Source organism: Pelodiscus sinensis, unplaced genomic scaffold (assembly GCF_049634645.1).
Source record: "Pelodiscus sinensis isolate JC-2024 unplaced genomic scaffold, ASM4963464v1 ctg37, whole genome shotgun sequence".
NCBI lineage: Eukaryota > Metazoa > Chordata > Testudines > Trionychidae > Pelodiscus > Pelodiscus sinensis.
This window is the reverse complement of record NW_027465869.1, coordinates 3,239,684-3,255,636: the sequence shown is the minus strand read 5'-3', so window position 1 is coordinate 3,255,636 and position 15,953 is coordinate 3,239,684. Positions and strand designations below refer to the sequence as shown.

At 52.8% G+C, this 15,953-nt stretch overlaps 1 long non-coding RNA gene across 2 annotated transcripts in view; it reads left to right on the top strand.

Annotated features, from left to right (window-relative positions):
• Window positions 1-216: 216 nt before the first annotated feature.
• Window positions 217-15,953, top strand: part of LOC142824028 (uncharacterized) — a 33,891-nt gene continuing 18,154 nt past the window's right edge. The window contains exons 1-2 of one of the 2 annotated variants that reach the window (XR_012899083.1): window positions 217-362; window positions 1,576-1,651. This is a non-coding gene — a long non-coding RNA (uncharacterized LOC142824028). Of the gene's footprint in view, window positions 363-382; window positions 603-1,575; window positions 1,652-15,953 lie in introns of those variants that run through there. The other variant, XR_012899084.1, reaches the window with a different exon arrangement.

Genomic DNA, 15,953 nt, shown 5'->3' with positions numbered 1-15,953 from the left:
CAGGGTTCTAGGAGGAGGGTCCTTTTTTTGCTAACACAATGAGGCCAGCACTTTGTTTGTTTTGGTGGAGTCTTTGTTTGCCCAGGGAGCCCAGCATGTATAGGGGGAGGAGGGGCGGAGAGGCTGCTTTTGTCTGCTGTTCGGCAGCCTGTTGCTTAGGGGAGGGGGCAGCCTGTGCTGGCAGGGGGGGAGGGGCGAGGCGTGCAGGATGCGAGGCCGGGGGGGGGGGGCAGCGGGCGTGGGGAGGCGCTTTTCCTCTGCCCGGCAGCTCTGCGGGATCCCTGTCCCTGTGGCCGGCTGCTGCAGGCAGAGGCCAGTTGGAGCCGGCCGAAGAGGAGGAGGAGGTGGATTCTAGGACCCAGGTGAGCGAGCCCTGGGGACGCTGCTGTGCTCCTGGAGCCGGGCATGTATAGAGGGGAGGAGGGGCAGAGAAGCTGCTTTTGTCTGTTCGGCAGCCTGTTGCTCAGGGGAGGGGGCAGCCTGTTGCTGGCAGGGGGGTGGGGGGAGGCAGCGGGCATGGGGAGGCACTTTTCCTCTGCCCGGCAGCTCTGCGGGACCCCAGTCGGAGCCGGCCCGAGGAGGAGGAGGATCCTAGGACCCAGGTGAGCGAGCCCCGGGAATGCTGCTGCGCATGTGCGGGAGTTGCCTCACCCCGTTCGTATCTAGGGATCCGACGTAAGTCGGATCCACGTAAGTCGGGGACTGCCTGTATTCTTTTTGTACCTTTTACACCCAAAAATGCCATCGCCCGCCCGGCTACGATTCAGTTGTTTAAACAAATGTGTTGCAACGGTTCAAAAAAATTGTGTGTGTCTGAAAACTGTAGGTACTGGGGGGGTACTTACAAATTTTTTTTAAAGGGGGTACATTATAAAAAAAGTTTGCGAAACACTGGACTAGATGACCTATCATGGTCCCTTCCACTCGGACTTTTCTATGATTCTGTGACAGGGGTGGGCGATAATTTTCAGAAGGGGGCCACTTAATGGATTTTGGTATGGGGTCATAAGCCGGCTCCACCCACAGAAGGGGCGGAGCCTGAGGCAGAAGGGGCAGTGTTGTGGACTAGCCCACCCTCAGAGTTCTCCGCGGCTGAGGCTTTCAATTAAAAGCACAGAAAAGAGCTCACAGATTTGCCACTACTGGCAGCTGTCCAGCGTTGCTACAGCTTTTTAAAGGGCTCGTGGCTCCCGCCCCTGCCGTAACCATGAGCCGTGAATCATTTAAAATCGGATCCTGCTGCCTGAGTCCCCACTTAGAATTCGGCGGCATGGGCAGCAGGATCTAAACACAAAGTGGCCAGATCACAGTGTTAGGTGGGTTGCATCTTACCCAGCCCTGTTCTCTGAGCTGGTTTCGAAACCTCTGTGTCCTCCTTATGGTCTGACAGCTGCAGATTTACTGCCTGTCTCTCCTCTCGTGGCCCAGCCTAGCCGCAGCTAATGGACTAACTCAGGTTAGCATCACCTGCCCTGTCTTGGTGACTCTTCACAGCTGAACGGCCTGTAAGGCATCGTACTGGTCTTCTGATCTCTTGGTGACTCCTCTGCCTTCTGTTTATTTCTTTCTCCCTAGCTGGCCGATCAAGTCAAACCCTGTCAGTGCGTGAAGGCCCCAGGAATTACGAGTGCGATGGTCTCCCATGCCCAAGGTAATCGGCTGGCTAGTAATGGATGGGCTGCTTGGTTATCAGGTTAGGCTGCACAAGCCAGGTCTATGGGACCCTATGGCCAGCTGGCACCTGGTTCACAGGGAGGCAGCTGTACTAATCTGAAAATGGCTGGAAGACACCACCATCATTAGGCTCCAGAGTCAACAGCACTTGCTCCTCTTGGAGCTACTTGTCCATGGCAGGCAGCACAGCTTAGCAGCTCATTGGGACGTCTCCTTTCTGTTGTGAGATCTGGGCACTTTAGAATGGCTGTAGCTATTGAAAGCAAAGGTGCACAGCTATAGGCATGGGGGTTTCCAGCTTTATTCAACTAGGTGGCTGATTCCAGGAAGCAAGGGTGTGTGTGTATGGGGGGGGGGGGGGGGGGAGTCCTGTACAGAGGGTTCCCTGGCCCCTCTGCTTCCATGGCTGTGCAACTGCCACCAGGTGGATTAGAACCTGGGACTTTTGGAGCTTAGGGCAGGAGCTGCTACAGCTTGAGTTATAAGTCAGTTGCCTCTCAGCATAGGCTGAAGAGCTCCCTTGTAATAATTGCTTGCTGGAAGTGGTCTCAGTGCCACTCCATAGGATAGTGACCCACATCAGGTGGGTGGGTTACAGCTGCAGGCCTGCTCCCAGCATGCGGATCTGCTCTCTGGGCGGCGTCTATAACTCTGTGGCTGCAGCCCTGCTCCCAGCATGCGGATCTGCTTTCTGGGTGGCGTCTACAACTCTGTGGCTGCAGCCCTGCTCCCAGGACTGGATCTGCTCTCTGCCCATTGGCGTGCGCAGCACATTTCATTAGGGTGTGCACCCAAAGAATGTTTTTAAATGTACTCTTTGACCCCCATTAGCCACACCCCCTGACTCCCATTAGCCACGCCTCTGGAGGTAACACTTTCAGGGCAATATGGACACATGACCAGAAATAAAAGGTGTCATGTGACCTCCCCCCCCCAAGGACTTTTCCCACCATCCACTTACCAATAGGGATTAGTTTGGCCCTCACCAAACCCCCCTCATGCAACGATCCTGCAATTGCATTAACCCAATGTGTGTGACATTAACTCGGGGGGTGGGGAGGCTGGGGGAAGTGTTCCCTCTAAGAGTTTCCTCCCATGAGCACAATACATTTTGTGTTGTGCACCAGTACTGAGTGTGGCTTGTTTGGATGTGTCAGTGTGGCACCCAAGTTATTCATAAATATCTTATGAACCACTTACCTGTCCCCTCTGCTGCCCTGTCTCCTTCCCTTCCTCCATCAGCTCCCCTGGTGCCTGCTGCCCCCCCAACCCCTCACCCACCTCTGCTGTCCTGACTCCTGCCCTTCTCACGGCCCTCGGCCTTCCCGAGACCTGCCCCCTCCAGCAGCCTTTCTCTCCCCCCCTGTGCCCACTCCTCCAGTAGCCCCACTCTGACCATGTGAGCTACCCCTCCTCATCCCCTCTTCTAACACCTCCCTCTACACACCTGTCCTGCCTCTCTCCTCTGCTGCTGGTCCCTCCCCTGCAGGTGTCTGCCCTTCTGCTTCACCCCCCGGACTCCCCTGGCTTCTGCACTTTCCCTTACCCTTGCACCCTCTTGGTGCCTCCCCCTTCCCTCACTGCCCCTACCCACTTTGCCCACTCCCTCACCACCCTCTGCCCCCGTTCCCCTCAGGCCCCTGTGCCTTTACACGTGCCTTGCTCCATCTCCGCCTTCCTCATGCCCACCCCTTCTTTCAAGCCTTCTCCCAGCACCTCCCCTTCTCCCCTCTAGCCCCCAAAGCCCTTCCCCTCTCCTCTCCTAGCATCATCCTGTCCCCCCCCCTCACTGACACCTCCCCCCCTGCCCTTTTCCTCATTGTCTCCACTTGGCCCCTGGGCATTTGTCTCTCTCCTACACCCTGTCCCTTGGTGCCTTCCCCTTTCATCTCCTGACCTGCCACAAACCCCCACCCCGCAGACTCAGGTTCCCAAAGTTCTGGCAGTCCCCATCACTTGGTGCCTGCGCTGGGTCTGACTCGTAGGGTTGCGAGGTAGACCCTCCCCCCAAAAAACGGACACACTTGATCCTGGGCAGGGGGGAGGGAGGAAGAGGGACTGGCTGGGGGGGGGGGGGGGCAGGAACTGGCTGGAAGGAAGAGGGGATGGGAAGCAGCTCTGGGGGGGAGGGGCCAGATCCTGACCCTGGCCCCCCCTTCTCCCTCCCCGAGGCCAGTCATGCTGCCTCTGACCCCCTTCCTCCCTGAGGCCAGTCGCACTGCCCCCGATCCTGACCCCGGCCTCCCCTTCTCCCTCCCCGAGGCCAGCCCTGCTCCCCAGCTCAGTGCGGGCCCCTGCTCTCTCCTTAGCTCAGTCCCACTCTGCCGACCCTGGCCCCCTCCTGGCTCCCTGCTCTGCCAGTCAGGCTGAACTGGGACTTTAGCCTCTCCCCGTTGTTCCTGGGGACTGTCAGTCTCAGGATCTTGATCTCTCATTTCCCCTGCCTTTCACTGAGTTTCAGTAAGGAGCTAGCAGCAATAATGCCTCTACTTTTTCCCCCACTCCTGTGCGGAATACATTTTGTTATGTGCACCAAGGCATGCACGGATGTGCACTGTTACGTCACGTGGAGTTTCACAGCATGGGAAGAAATCAGTGGAAATACAGAGAGCTTGAGTAGTTGCAAGTGTCCATTTTATTGCATAGCACGGAGCTAGCTAGAAAAATCCCAAACCAGCTGGGCTGACCCCCAGTGACCTAACGCAGTTACTATAACAACAAGATCTATGTCTACACCCAGTACACCACATGCACCACCACTAGAAACACATGCTACCGGCTAGCAAACTGGGCAGCATTTGAATGTCTCCTGGCTGGCCGCCCAAGAGCTCAGCTTGCAGGGAACACTGGCTAACCGTCCCCTTCCACCTGGAGAAGGAAGAGACAGGAAAGCAGCAACAGAGCATCTGCCTGGGGGAAGCCCGAATCCCATGCAGGAGTGGAGCCCTGTTCCTTGTTCCAGGCCCTTGCTAGAGTCCCCTCCCATAGCTGCAGCTATGGCCGGCAGTTTTAAAAGCGGACTTACGCTGGCCCTGCAACCCGAGCGACTCTGTCAGTGGGTGCTTATCACTCCATCACCTCGAGCTGTTTAAGCAGCTTGTTTAACCAAGGAGGGAGGGAAAGGGAAACCTTTGGCCATTTGAGGGTTGCGTGCCAATGGAGGGAAAGGGGATGGATAAAAAGGGGCTGAGCACACGGTGCTGCCTCTTTTTAAACCCAGGCCCAAAGATGTCCTGGAATTCTGGGCCACTGGCCTGCAGGAGATGGACAAACTGCCTGGCAGCTGGACTTTTGGAGTCTTGTTATTCCTGGGCTCCTGGTAGCGATGGCTCCCATTCCAGGGGATTCCTGCCAGGTACTTTACCTCAGACAGCAGCTTTTATTCCCCCGTGTCACTTCTCCCAGTATCTGAGACTTTGGTCATGGGGATCAAGCATTTAACATGATTCCAAGAGGAACCGGATGGTTCATCTAGCGAGCCAGGCTCACCGATATTTGAGTAGTTAATAAAAATCCCTAGTTGCTGTGTGTAGGTCTAAAAAGTGAAGGTTAGTATCATTAGTCTTATTTTACAGACAGGGAATAACCTCTCCAACCTGTGGGAGAGGCAGGAATAGAACCCAGGTTTCCTGATACCACAGTCAGGGCTTTGTTACCAGGCTACCTCCTGTACTAGAAAGGATGGGCCTGAAGCATGGGCCTGGTGTAAGGCCTGAGGCCTGAACCAAAGTAAGCAAGAGTTAGCTGAAGAGAAACAGGCAGGTCGTGTCAAAAGCAGACGGTTGCCTGAAAGTCTTGGGACTTAACCCTAACTGTCTTGCCTGGAAAGGTTGAAACCATAGACAAAAGGTCCTAGAAAGTCTCCAGGAATGCTAGAGAAGCAGGAAGCGAGTTGACAGGAGGCCAGGAAAGAAAATGGAAACAGAATTTGGGGGTTTGAATTGGAAGCAGTGATGTGCCTGTTGTGTGATCATGCCTGGAAGATGTGAATTAAGCCAGGAACCTGGGCAAGCAAAATCCAACGACTTTCTTGGCTAGGGAAAGACTAAATCTTGGAACAAGAGAGATGTGAGTAGAACAGGGAATTTTTAGTCAGACGCTACTAGGTTATTTTCTTTATTTTTTTAGTTTGTTGGACTTCTTTTTGCTAAGCACATGTAACTATCCCCCTTTACCCTAGAACTCTTCAAACTGAATCCCAGGGAAGCGATTTTCTGTGTTTTAATCTTTCTTTTTTCAGTTTCTTTGTAACACCTAGCAACCAAGTAGATACGCTGGAGGGCAGTAGATATGCTGGAGGGCAGGGATAGGGTCCAGAGTGACCTAGACAGATTAGAGGATTGGGCCAAAAGAAATCTGATGAGGTTCAACAAGGACAAGTGCAGAGTCCTGCACTTGGGATGGAAGAATCCCGAGCATAGTTCAGGCTGGGGACCGACTGGCTAAGTAGCAGTTCAGCAGAAAAGGACCTGGGGGTTACAGTGGATGAGAAGCTGGATATGAGTCAACAGTGTGACCTTGTAGCCAAGAAACCTAATGGCATATTAGGGTGCATTAGGAGGAGCATTGCCAGCAGATCCAGAGAAGTGATTATTCCCCTTCATTCGGCTCTGGTGAGGCCACATCTGGCGTATTGTGTCCAGTTCTGGGGCCCCCACTATAGAAAGGATGTGGACGCATTGGAGAGGGTCCAGCGGAGGGCGACCAAAATGATTAGGGGGCTGGAGCGCATGACCTATGAGGAGAGACTGAGGGATTTGGGTTTGTTTAGTCTGCAGAAGAGAAGAGCAAGGGGGGTTTGATAGCAGCCTTCAACTTCCTGAAGGGAGGTTCCAAAGAGGATGGAGAGAGGCTGTTCACAGTAGTGACGGATGGCAGAACAAGGAGAAATGGTCTCAAGTTACAATGGGGAAGGTCTAGGTTGGATATTAGGAAAAACTATTTCACTAGGAGGGTAGGGAAACACTGAGATGGGTTCCCTAGGGAGGTGGTGGAATCTGCATCCCTAGAGGTTTTTAAGTCTTGGCTTGACAAAGCCCTGGATGGGTTGATTTAGTTGGGATAGGTCCTGCCTTGGGCAGGGGCTGGACTTGATGACTCCTGAGGTCTCTTCCAGCTCTATGGTTCTATGATTCTAAGTAATGTTTCACCAAGTGTATTTGTTTTGTTAATAGACGTCACATTTTTAAAACCATGATCTGATTCCTGCATCCTAGAGGGCGGAAGGTTCTGTATGCACGTGCCTAAGACAGCAAGCCATACTTCTAGGAGAAATTACAGGTTTTCAAGCTCTCTCTGGAGGGAGTGTCAAGGACAAGGAAGGTACCCCACAGGAGGGAATTCTGAAATGCGCCTGTCTGGTTCTCGAAGGGGTTTGTGCATTTGGATGGTGGCAGCAACACCAACACAAGCCTCCAGTGGCAGGGTATTTTAAAGTCTCTTGTGGGCCCCCACCTTCTGCACTTGGAGTGCCAGAGTGGGAAACAGCCTTGACATGACCCCTCTCCAATTTATCAACATCCATCTGGAATTCTGGTCACCAGAGCTGGGCACAGAACTCCAGCAGCAGAAGTTCAAGTGCCGAATAAAGAGGCTAAGTCGGTTCCCCACTCTGGCACTTGGAGTGCAGAAGGTGTGGGCCCAAAAGAGACCTTAAAATACCGTGTCTCTATGGGCTTCTGCTTCAAAACTCCCCAAGGTCACAGATTCCCTGAGCTTAGGAGGGTTGCTGCCTCTACCCAAGTGGAAAAAAACTTTTTCTTCTTGAACGCAGGAAGAAGTCACTTGGGAACGTATTCCAGAAGGGTACCCCAAACTCTTTTACACAAGAGCCAAAAGAAATCTGATGAGGTTCAACAAGGACAAGTGCGGAGTCCTGCACTTGGGACAGAAGAATCCCAAGCATTGTTACAGGCCTGGGACCAACCAGCTAAGTAGTAGTTCTGCAGAAAAGGACCTGGGGGTTACAGTGGATGAGAAGCTGGAGATGAGTCAACAGTGTGCCCTTGTAGCCAAGAAGGCTAATGGCATATTAGGTTGCATTAGGAGGAGCATTGCCAGCAGATCCAGAGATGTCATTATTCCCTTTTATTTAGCACTTGGAAAGAAAAAAAGAAAAATGAAAACAAACTGTAATTTCTGATAGCTGTCCTCTTAGTCTTAGGCAGGTATACACAGACCTCCTATTACTTTCCAGGATACAAAATCAGATCATAGCCTTAAAATAGGTGATTATATTAAGAAAACAAAAAGGTATTCATTTGTAAAGCTGACTTGGCTGCTAGGAGTTATAGCGCAACTGAGAAAAGAACAGATTAAAACACAGACAATTGCATCCCTGGGATTCAGTTTAAAGTTATAGTGGGGAGAGGAGGGGATATGGATTTAGCACAGAGGAGTTTAACCAAACAACAAAACAAAAAAATAACCTGATCGCATCTAAATAAACATTCTCTATCTACTCAAGTATCCACACTTCCAAGGTCCAGTCCAATTCTAGGCCCAGGTATTCTTTTTTTTAGGCATGATGTCCCTGCCCAGTTCAATTCATCCCCCCCCCTCATCCCCTTCCACAGCTCCAGGATTAAACTCACAAAGAAAAACAGCAGACAGATTCCCTTTTAATGCAGATCTGAACTCTTTCTTCTCACTGGTGCTCCTGGCTCCCTGCCAACACTTTCTAGCTAGCTAGGTTTAACCCTTTAGTCACTGAATACTGGGATGTTCAGAAAAGAACAGTGGGCCTCCCATCCATCACAGAAGCGAGACAACCTCTTTACTCCTGCTCAAGCGTTTCCTGTTTATACATCCCAGAATTACAATAGCTTTTTAAGCCCCAACGCCACAATGGGAGCTCATGTTCTGCTGATTACCCACCATGACCTCTACATCTCTTTTCCCCGCCCTGCAAATCTGGCCCACAGAACCATGGGAAGTGGCATAGGCTAGCCTGGGCCAGGGCAAAGGAACATGTGGGCCTTTCTCTTCTCCATCTCTCCCTCTGCATTGCACAGCAGGGCGCAGGAGTGCCAGGGGGCTCTGTGGACGCTGTTTGGCTTAATGCCAGCGAAAGCAGGGTCTACAGGAGTACTTACGGGCTCCTAGTGTTAAGAGCTGTGATGTGGTTGCCTCAGCAGCGTGGCTCAGTGCTTCTGTTCTTGGAGCTCTGGTGTTATCAGTGGTCAGTGCAGGTAACGCAGCCTGCTCCTGCTGCAGATCTCGCTGTTATGCACAAAGACCGACCACAGGCACCGTCTGGTGACAGAGGCACTTGGCCAGGTTTATAGCTGTGTAGTCACAGATCTAGTGCCCTGGATTTGCGGTTACGCGTGCACCAACTCATGAGTGCCCCAGGACGAGGAGCAAGTCAGTCAGTAAGTCTCTGTTGTCCCTTCGGCCATGCAAAGGGGGTAAGGCCAGGCACCCCAATATTTATAGCCTAAAATAAACTTGTCTGGTTTCGGACATTTGTTTGCTCCCTCCCCTTGTACCTAGTACCTTGAACCGAAAAATATTAGCGGAGACACTGTTGAGCATCCACTGCGGATGCGCTCGGTGAGGCTAATCTTCGTGTTTTACCTCATCCCCGTTGCAGGGTTCCAGACCAAGGAGGATATCTACTGCCTCGCTTTAGCGAAGGCCCTGTACACTGTGCCTACGCCAGTGACTGCTGGGTTTTATGCACCATGGGGACATTGCAAAAACCTGCTCTTACACAAAATCAAGGGTGAGTACTGCCCCGGGGAACGTAAGACGGGGAAGGAACCTTGTGGGGATGGGGATTAGTGGATGACAACTATCTCCAAAGAGCCAGAGCCACCCGTACTCATTTGCCGATTATGCAATCGCATAGGGGACCTGAAAATTTGGAGCAGCACTGGGTTTTCATGTCCACTCCACCCACCTGCCTCTTCCTATCCATGGTCTGTGGCTCTGCTTCCTCCAGCAGCAGAAGTTCTAGAAGATCTAGTTAATTTACAAGTGACAAAGTCTGCTCGAGCTACTGGCAGAACATCGACGACATGGTAATGAACCCATTTAACAGGCATTTGCCAACCTCTGCTAAATGTTTGCTGAATTTACTGTGAGAGTCGACAGGACCTTAGTTTAAAATGTGTTTGTTTATTAGTGTGTGGATGAGGATTATAAAATCACATCGCTAAAAATTCAACATCCATCTGGGCTGCTGTTGGGCAGATGGGCACCAGTTTAATAGTACGGCGTAGGATCCCATCAATCCTAAGGATGGCTTTGCCAAGAGCTACCCATTCTTGATTGCTTCCCAGAAGGGAGGGATTGTGAAGCTGGAAGACCCTTCAGGAGGAGAGATTTAAGGCACTGCCAGGTACCTAACATATCTTCCTCTTTTATCTCAGAGAACATGGAAAACGAATCGAAGAAGAAAGACCAGGAGGAATTTCAGCGGACGCAGAAGATGCAGCGTGACAACACTGGCCGGGATCTACTCAAGCTCCTGTTACTCATGATCTTCTACCGGCCGGTCCTGACGGAGCAGCAGAAGTGGAGAAGGAACGTGAAACACGTCTTCATCCATTTCAGCGCCTGGGAGTACGCGGGCTGCGACCAGCTCTGGGCAGGCCTTATTACCACACTGTGCGACGGCATCGAAAGCCACTTTGGTCTCCTACCCATGAGCATTTACAGGACCATAGACAGGAAATGTAGCATCATCGAAAGACCAGGGGATCAGGAATGGGTTAGCAAGAAGTTCCTCTTCCTCCCGCTGTGGGTGGCTGTGATCCTTTTGATCATGGTAGCTATTGGGGTGGGTGGTCTCCTCCTAGTGTTTGGGATCCCCATCGGGGATGCCTCGGGAGACGCCATAGCTGTCGTGGAAGGCATTGGGGTGACGGCTGTCAGCGTCTCTGCAGCAGCTGCCATACGGCTCACTATCACAGTGGTACGAAACATTATCGTCACCCAGAAGAGCCAGCTGGAGAGACAGATGAACCAGACGGCTCTCAGCGCACAGCTGGGCTTCATGAGCTGCGTGAAAAGCGAAGTCAGGACAATCACTGGGTTCCTGCAGTACATGGAGATCTTCCAGCGGCGGAAGCTGCGGGTGGTGCTGGAGATCACCCACTTGGATACATGCAGCCCTGACAAGGTGGTGGGCGTCCTTGATGCCATGAACATCCTCCTCTCAGACAATGACGCCCCTTTCATCTCCATCCTGGCTGTTGACTCCAGCATCATTGTCGACTGCGTGGAAAGCTCCAAGTATATGAGAGGTATGGCCAACAACGGCTACGAGTTCTTAAACCGCATCGTCACCCTGCCCTTCTCTGTCCCTCGGATGGACTGCGACACCAAGCGGAGGCTGATCAGGAATATCATCGCGCGCAAGGAGCAGCTAGAGGCAGAGGTCGGCTTCCGGCAGGATGGCAAGATGGAAGCCAGTTCTGACTTCCTCAACATCTCTCGCTACCATTCGGCCAACCACGATGCCCAGAATCCAGTTGCAGAGGACAGCCAGATACCTCTCATGGTTGGAACCCCAGCGCTAGGAACCGGCAGCTGCGGGAAAGGTATCCGAGCCAAAGACCTCATTCAAGATGCTTTCGACTACCTCCTGGATGACGCCTTGAAGGAATTCATGACAGACAACGTGGTGCAGATGCGGCGCATCGTGAACACCGTCACCATCACCATCAGGCTGCTGGCGAGTAACATCCCCAAGGATGAAGTGTGTCCGAAGAAGGTGGTGGAATGGGTGCTCCTTGCCAACCAGTGGCCGTGCCGTCTGAGCTGGCTCTTGCAGTGCATCGAGGATGAGGAGCAGAGGAGCCGAATGGGCAGCTGCCATGGAAGCCCGCTCCGCCCCGACATGTCTCTGTGGGAGGTCTACGAGAAGTACATGGAAGAGCTGGACATGCTGAAAGGCCAGATGGAAAAGCTGCTGGAACTGGACCAGGATCCCGAGCTGTTCCACACTTTCCTGTGCGGCAGGTTTCGGGTGGAGGAGGCCCTCTTCTACCTCCCCTTCACGGTCAATTTGGACCCATCCCTGAAAAGACAGATGGAGCTGCAACGTGGCAGCCACAGACTGAAACGGACAAAGAAATTCGACAAGCTCAGCGCCTGCCGAGAGGTGGGTCACCCTTGGGTTTCCTTCCTTCGAGCAGGGCCAGCTGTCGATAGAATGTCCATGCCTCTTCATCGCAAGAAGCATGTCATTCATGTGACAGCAGCTGCCCACAGATGATGGCTACAGGCAGAGCCATCTTTGCAAATCGTGGGGCCCTGAATAATTGAGGGCCCTTCTGCAGGATTGCCTGGGCCTTTTCCCCTCATGCAGCTTCTGTTGGAGGTCTGGTCGTTCCTACTACCTCCCTACCCCAAGCAGGGCTCAGGAACTAGAGCAGAGTTGCAGATCCTCTCTGCTTGCTAGCTTGCTGCTGCTGCTGATTTGAACCCCGTAGCAGATTTGAACCTAGGCCCTCTAGGAGTGTGTCTAAACTACATGGCTCCGTCGACGGAGCCATGTAGATGAGGCTGATCGGCAGAGGGAAATGAAGCCGCGATTTAAATAATCGTGGCTTCATTTAAATTTAAATGGCTGCCGCGCTCTGCCGACCAGCTGATGATCAGCTGTTTGTCGGCAGATCGGGGCAGTCTGGACGCTTCCCCGTCGACGTGAAAGCCCTTTGTCGACCTCCCCGGTAAACCTCATCCCACGAGGCATCAGGGGGAGGTCGACAAAGGGCTTTCATGTCGACGGGAGCGTCCACACTGCCCCGATCTGCCGACAAACAGCTGATCATCAGCTGGTCGGCAGAGCGCGGCAGCCATTTAAATTTAAATGAAGCCGCGATTATTTAAATCGCGGCTTCATTTCCCTCTGCCGATCAGCCTCATCTACATGGCTCCATCGATGGAGCCATGTAGTTTAGACACACCCCTAGAGGCCTCGACAGCTGGAGCCATGAAGGCAGCTGGCTCCCAGCTTAGGATGTAGAGCTCCCTTGTTCTTATCTCTGGCTGTAAGAGGTCCAATTGCCACACGAAGGGACAGTGAACCACACACACTAGGCGTGTGGATTACACTGCCAGCTGAGAGGAGCACGTGGGGGAGGGCGAAGGGAAAAGCCCTGCAGCAGACAGGACACAGCGTCCCCAGAGACGAACCGGCAGAGGCATATCCTCAGACATACAAGAACACATGGCTGCTGCATTGGGGATCTCAAAAATTTGGTGCCCAAATTTTCCGGTGCCCTATGCAGCTACATATTTCCCATGGGCCTAGGGACAGCCCTGACTACAGGCCCCAGAGCTGAGAGAAAACTGTCCCACATAACTGGTGCATAACTGGAGGGAGAGGAGCGAGAACTAGTGGGGGTAGGATGTTGAGGGGAACAGGCGGTGTGGGATGGGGGCTTTCGGGGAAGGCACAGTGTGGGTTTGAGGCCTCAGGAGTAGGGGGGGCACATGAGGGGGAATGGGCAGAGTGAGGATGAGGGGGAAAGGGTGATGTAGGGGGCAAGGCCACAGTCCGGGCTCTGCTAGTTCCCCCACTTTCTGCTGCTCCTGACTCTTGGTTTGCACAAAAAATTTCTTCTTGGAACAACTCGGTTCCTTGGAGCTCTTTCCTCCAACCCCGAAGCCATTGGCTGGCTCTCCCCGGGTTCATCCTTTATGCTCTGAAGTGACTTTGGTCGGTTTTAAGACTGGGAGACCCGTAGCTGTCTGTTATGCACTCCAGAGAGAAGAGAGGCAAAAACATAAATACTCTTGCTGGAGGCCTGCAGCGTAATACCCCTTATCCAGAATAACACACAAGAACCCTGAGGCTATGTCTACACTGCTAGCTTTTGCCTGCAGAGAGCATGCTAATGAGTGCCAAGAAGTTTCTAATGAGTGCTTCATTAGCATACTCTCTGCCTGCAAAGGCCCGCAGTGTAGATATAGCCTTAGGTCGAGAGGCCCAACTCCACCCCCGTCAGGCTGACTGCATGCTTCCCTCCAGCCTACAAGCAGGGTCAGGAAACCTTCCCTCTTCATTTCAACACACCCCTCCAGTGGTCCCAGCATTGCTAGCTTTTGCCTGCAGAGAGCATGCTATTTCCCCTGCCGTGCCAACTTGCTCAGAGGTGCCCCTAACAGAATCCAAGCACACGGCAGTGGGGTGTGCAGGGTACCATGCCTGGCCCCACAGCCGGCCGGCCCGTCTTGTTTGCTAGAAGCTGAGCAAGCCCAGACAGGTTCCTCTTGGGAGCTATAGCGGACCCTTCCTAAAAACGTGTTTGGCGACCTGTTCAGTAGATGCACGGCACTAACGGGTGCTCCCACTTCTCTTCCAGGTGGACACAATCGGCTTGAAGGAGGAAAACGTCCCGCTGTACAAACAGAGGCTCAGGGACCATAATGTCAACGGGCGCGCGCTGGTCTACAGTGACAACACTGAAATCAAAGAGGCCCTGCACATGAGTCTTGGCGAATGGACCCTCTTTAGCATCCATTTCCTTGGAGTGTTTCCCCCGGCGAATTTGGCCTCTTCTGTGGTGTCCCCCGTCCCGTTCCACGTCAGGCCAGAGGCTCTGAAGAACATGGTTGCCTTAAGAGAGACTGTGGCGAGAGGGAGCAAGCTCTCTCTGAACAGCTCCAGGGAAGATCTTTGGGAAAAGAGATAACTCTGAATCCTGAACACAGAGGTGAAAGTGCCCTGGTGCGCAGCTCCAGCAAGAACTGCAAAGACCTGGGCTGCAATAGGACAGTACCTGTGAGAAACTGTAAAGTTACTTTCACGGCCGCCTGTACAAAACCAGAAGCAAGATCGGGGCTTTCGCCCACAATGTACCTCCCTGCGTCTCCAGTGACATCACACGGATGAATCATAGAATCCTAGAGTTGGAAAAGACCTCAGGAGTCATCAAGTCCAGCCCCCTGCCCAAGGCTGCTATCAAATCCCCCCTCACTCTTTGCTTCTACAGGCTAAACAAACCCAAATCCCCCAGTTTCTCCTCATAGGTCATGTGCTCCATACCCCGAATCATTTTGGTCAAGCTCCCCTGGACCCCCTCCAATGCGTCCCCATCCTTCCTGTAGTTGGGGGCCCAGAACTGGACGCAATACTCCAGATGTGGCCTCACCAGAGCTGAATAAAGGGGAAAAATCACTTCTCTAGATCTTCAGGCAATGCTCCTCCTAATGCCCCCTAATATGCCATTAACCTTCTTGGCTACAAGGCCACCCTGTTGACTCATCTCCGGCTTCTCATCCACTGTAATCCCCAGGTCCTTTTCTGCTGAACTGCTGCTTAGCCAGTCGGTCCCCAGCCTGTAACAATGCTTGAAGCAATCAGATGACAAGAGAAGAATTAAGGATCCGGGGGGGGAAGGAGGGGGGGACTGTACTGGGTCTGAGGGATTTGGGGCACATTCATGTCAACGGGGCTGGTGACAGACGTTGTCGGGCCCTGGGTAATGTATGGGAGGGGGTCGGCTCAAGACCCCCTCAAAGGGGCAAGGCTCTAGACCCCCTCAAAGGGGCAAAGCTAAAGGTAGGAGGGGCAAGGCGAGGGCCAATCAGGCCTTAGCGCCACCCACCCTGCACCAGACAGAGCTCTAGGATTGATTTCATTTGCCCGGGTCTCTGGCAGTGGCGGCTGCCATAATAGTCGATACAGTGACCCAGAGGCCTGGACCCTTTTAAATCATCAGCTCCCGGGACAACTGCCCCCTTTGCCTCTCCCCCTCCCCATCCGTGGCCCCTGTCTGGGGGGCTTCAGACCCTGGTGGTCAATGTATTTTGGTCTGGTTAGTACAGCAGGGGACAGGGAGTTGGGACATACGGGTCCTATTCCTAGCGCTGCCACTGGCTTGCTGTTTGTTTTTGAACAAGCTGCTCCTCCTTTTTGGGACTCAGTTGCCTCTGTAGTAAGTTGCGGGTTGGTAACATAAAATCAGCATGCCTGAATAAAGGCCGGTAACATAAAAACAGCAACAGGCCTGAAATCTAGGAAGCAAGACTTTGGCTCAGTGGAACCGCAGGCAGGAAAGAGAAATAGTATAAGCCAGATCAAGCATAAAGGTCCAGGCACAGGTACCAAGCACATTTATAGAATCCTATAAATGGAAGAGACCTCAGGAGTCAACAAAAAATCCTCATTAAAAAAAAAAAATTGTTTGGTGTTCCTCGGTCTTAAAAAGTTTAAGAAACACTCGTCTAGACAGTACTGGGTCCTGCCATGAGGGCAGGGGACTGGACTCAACCTCTCGAGGTCCCTTCCTGCCGGCTACATGTGGCAATGAAACGGTAAC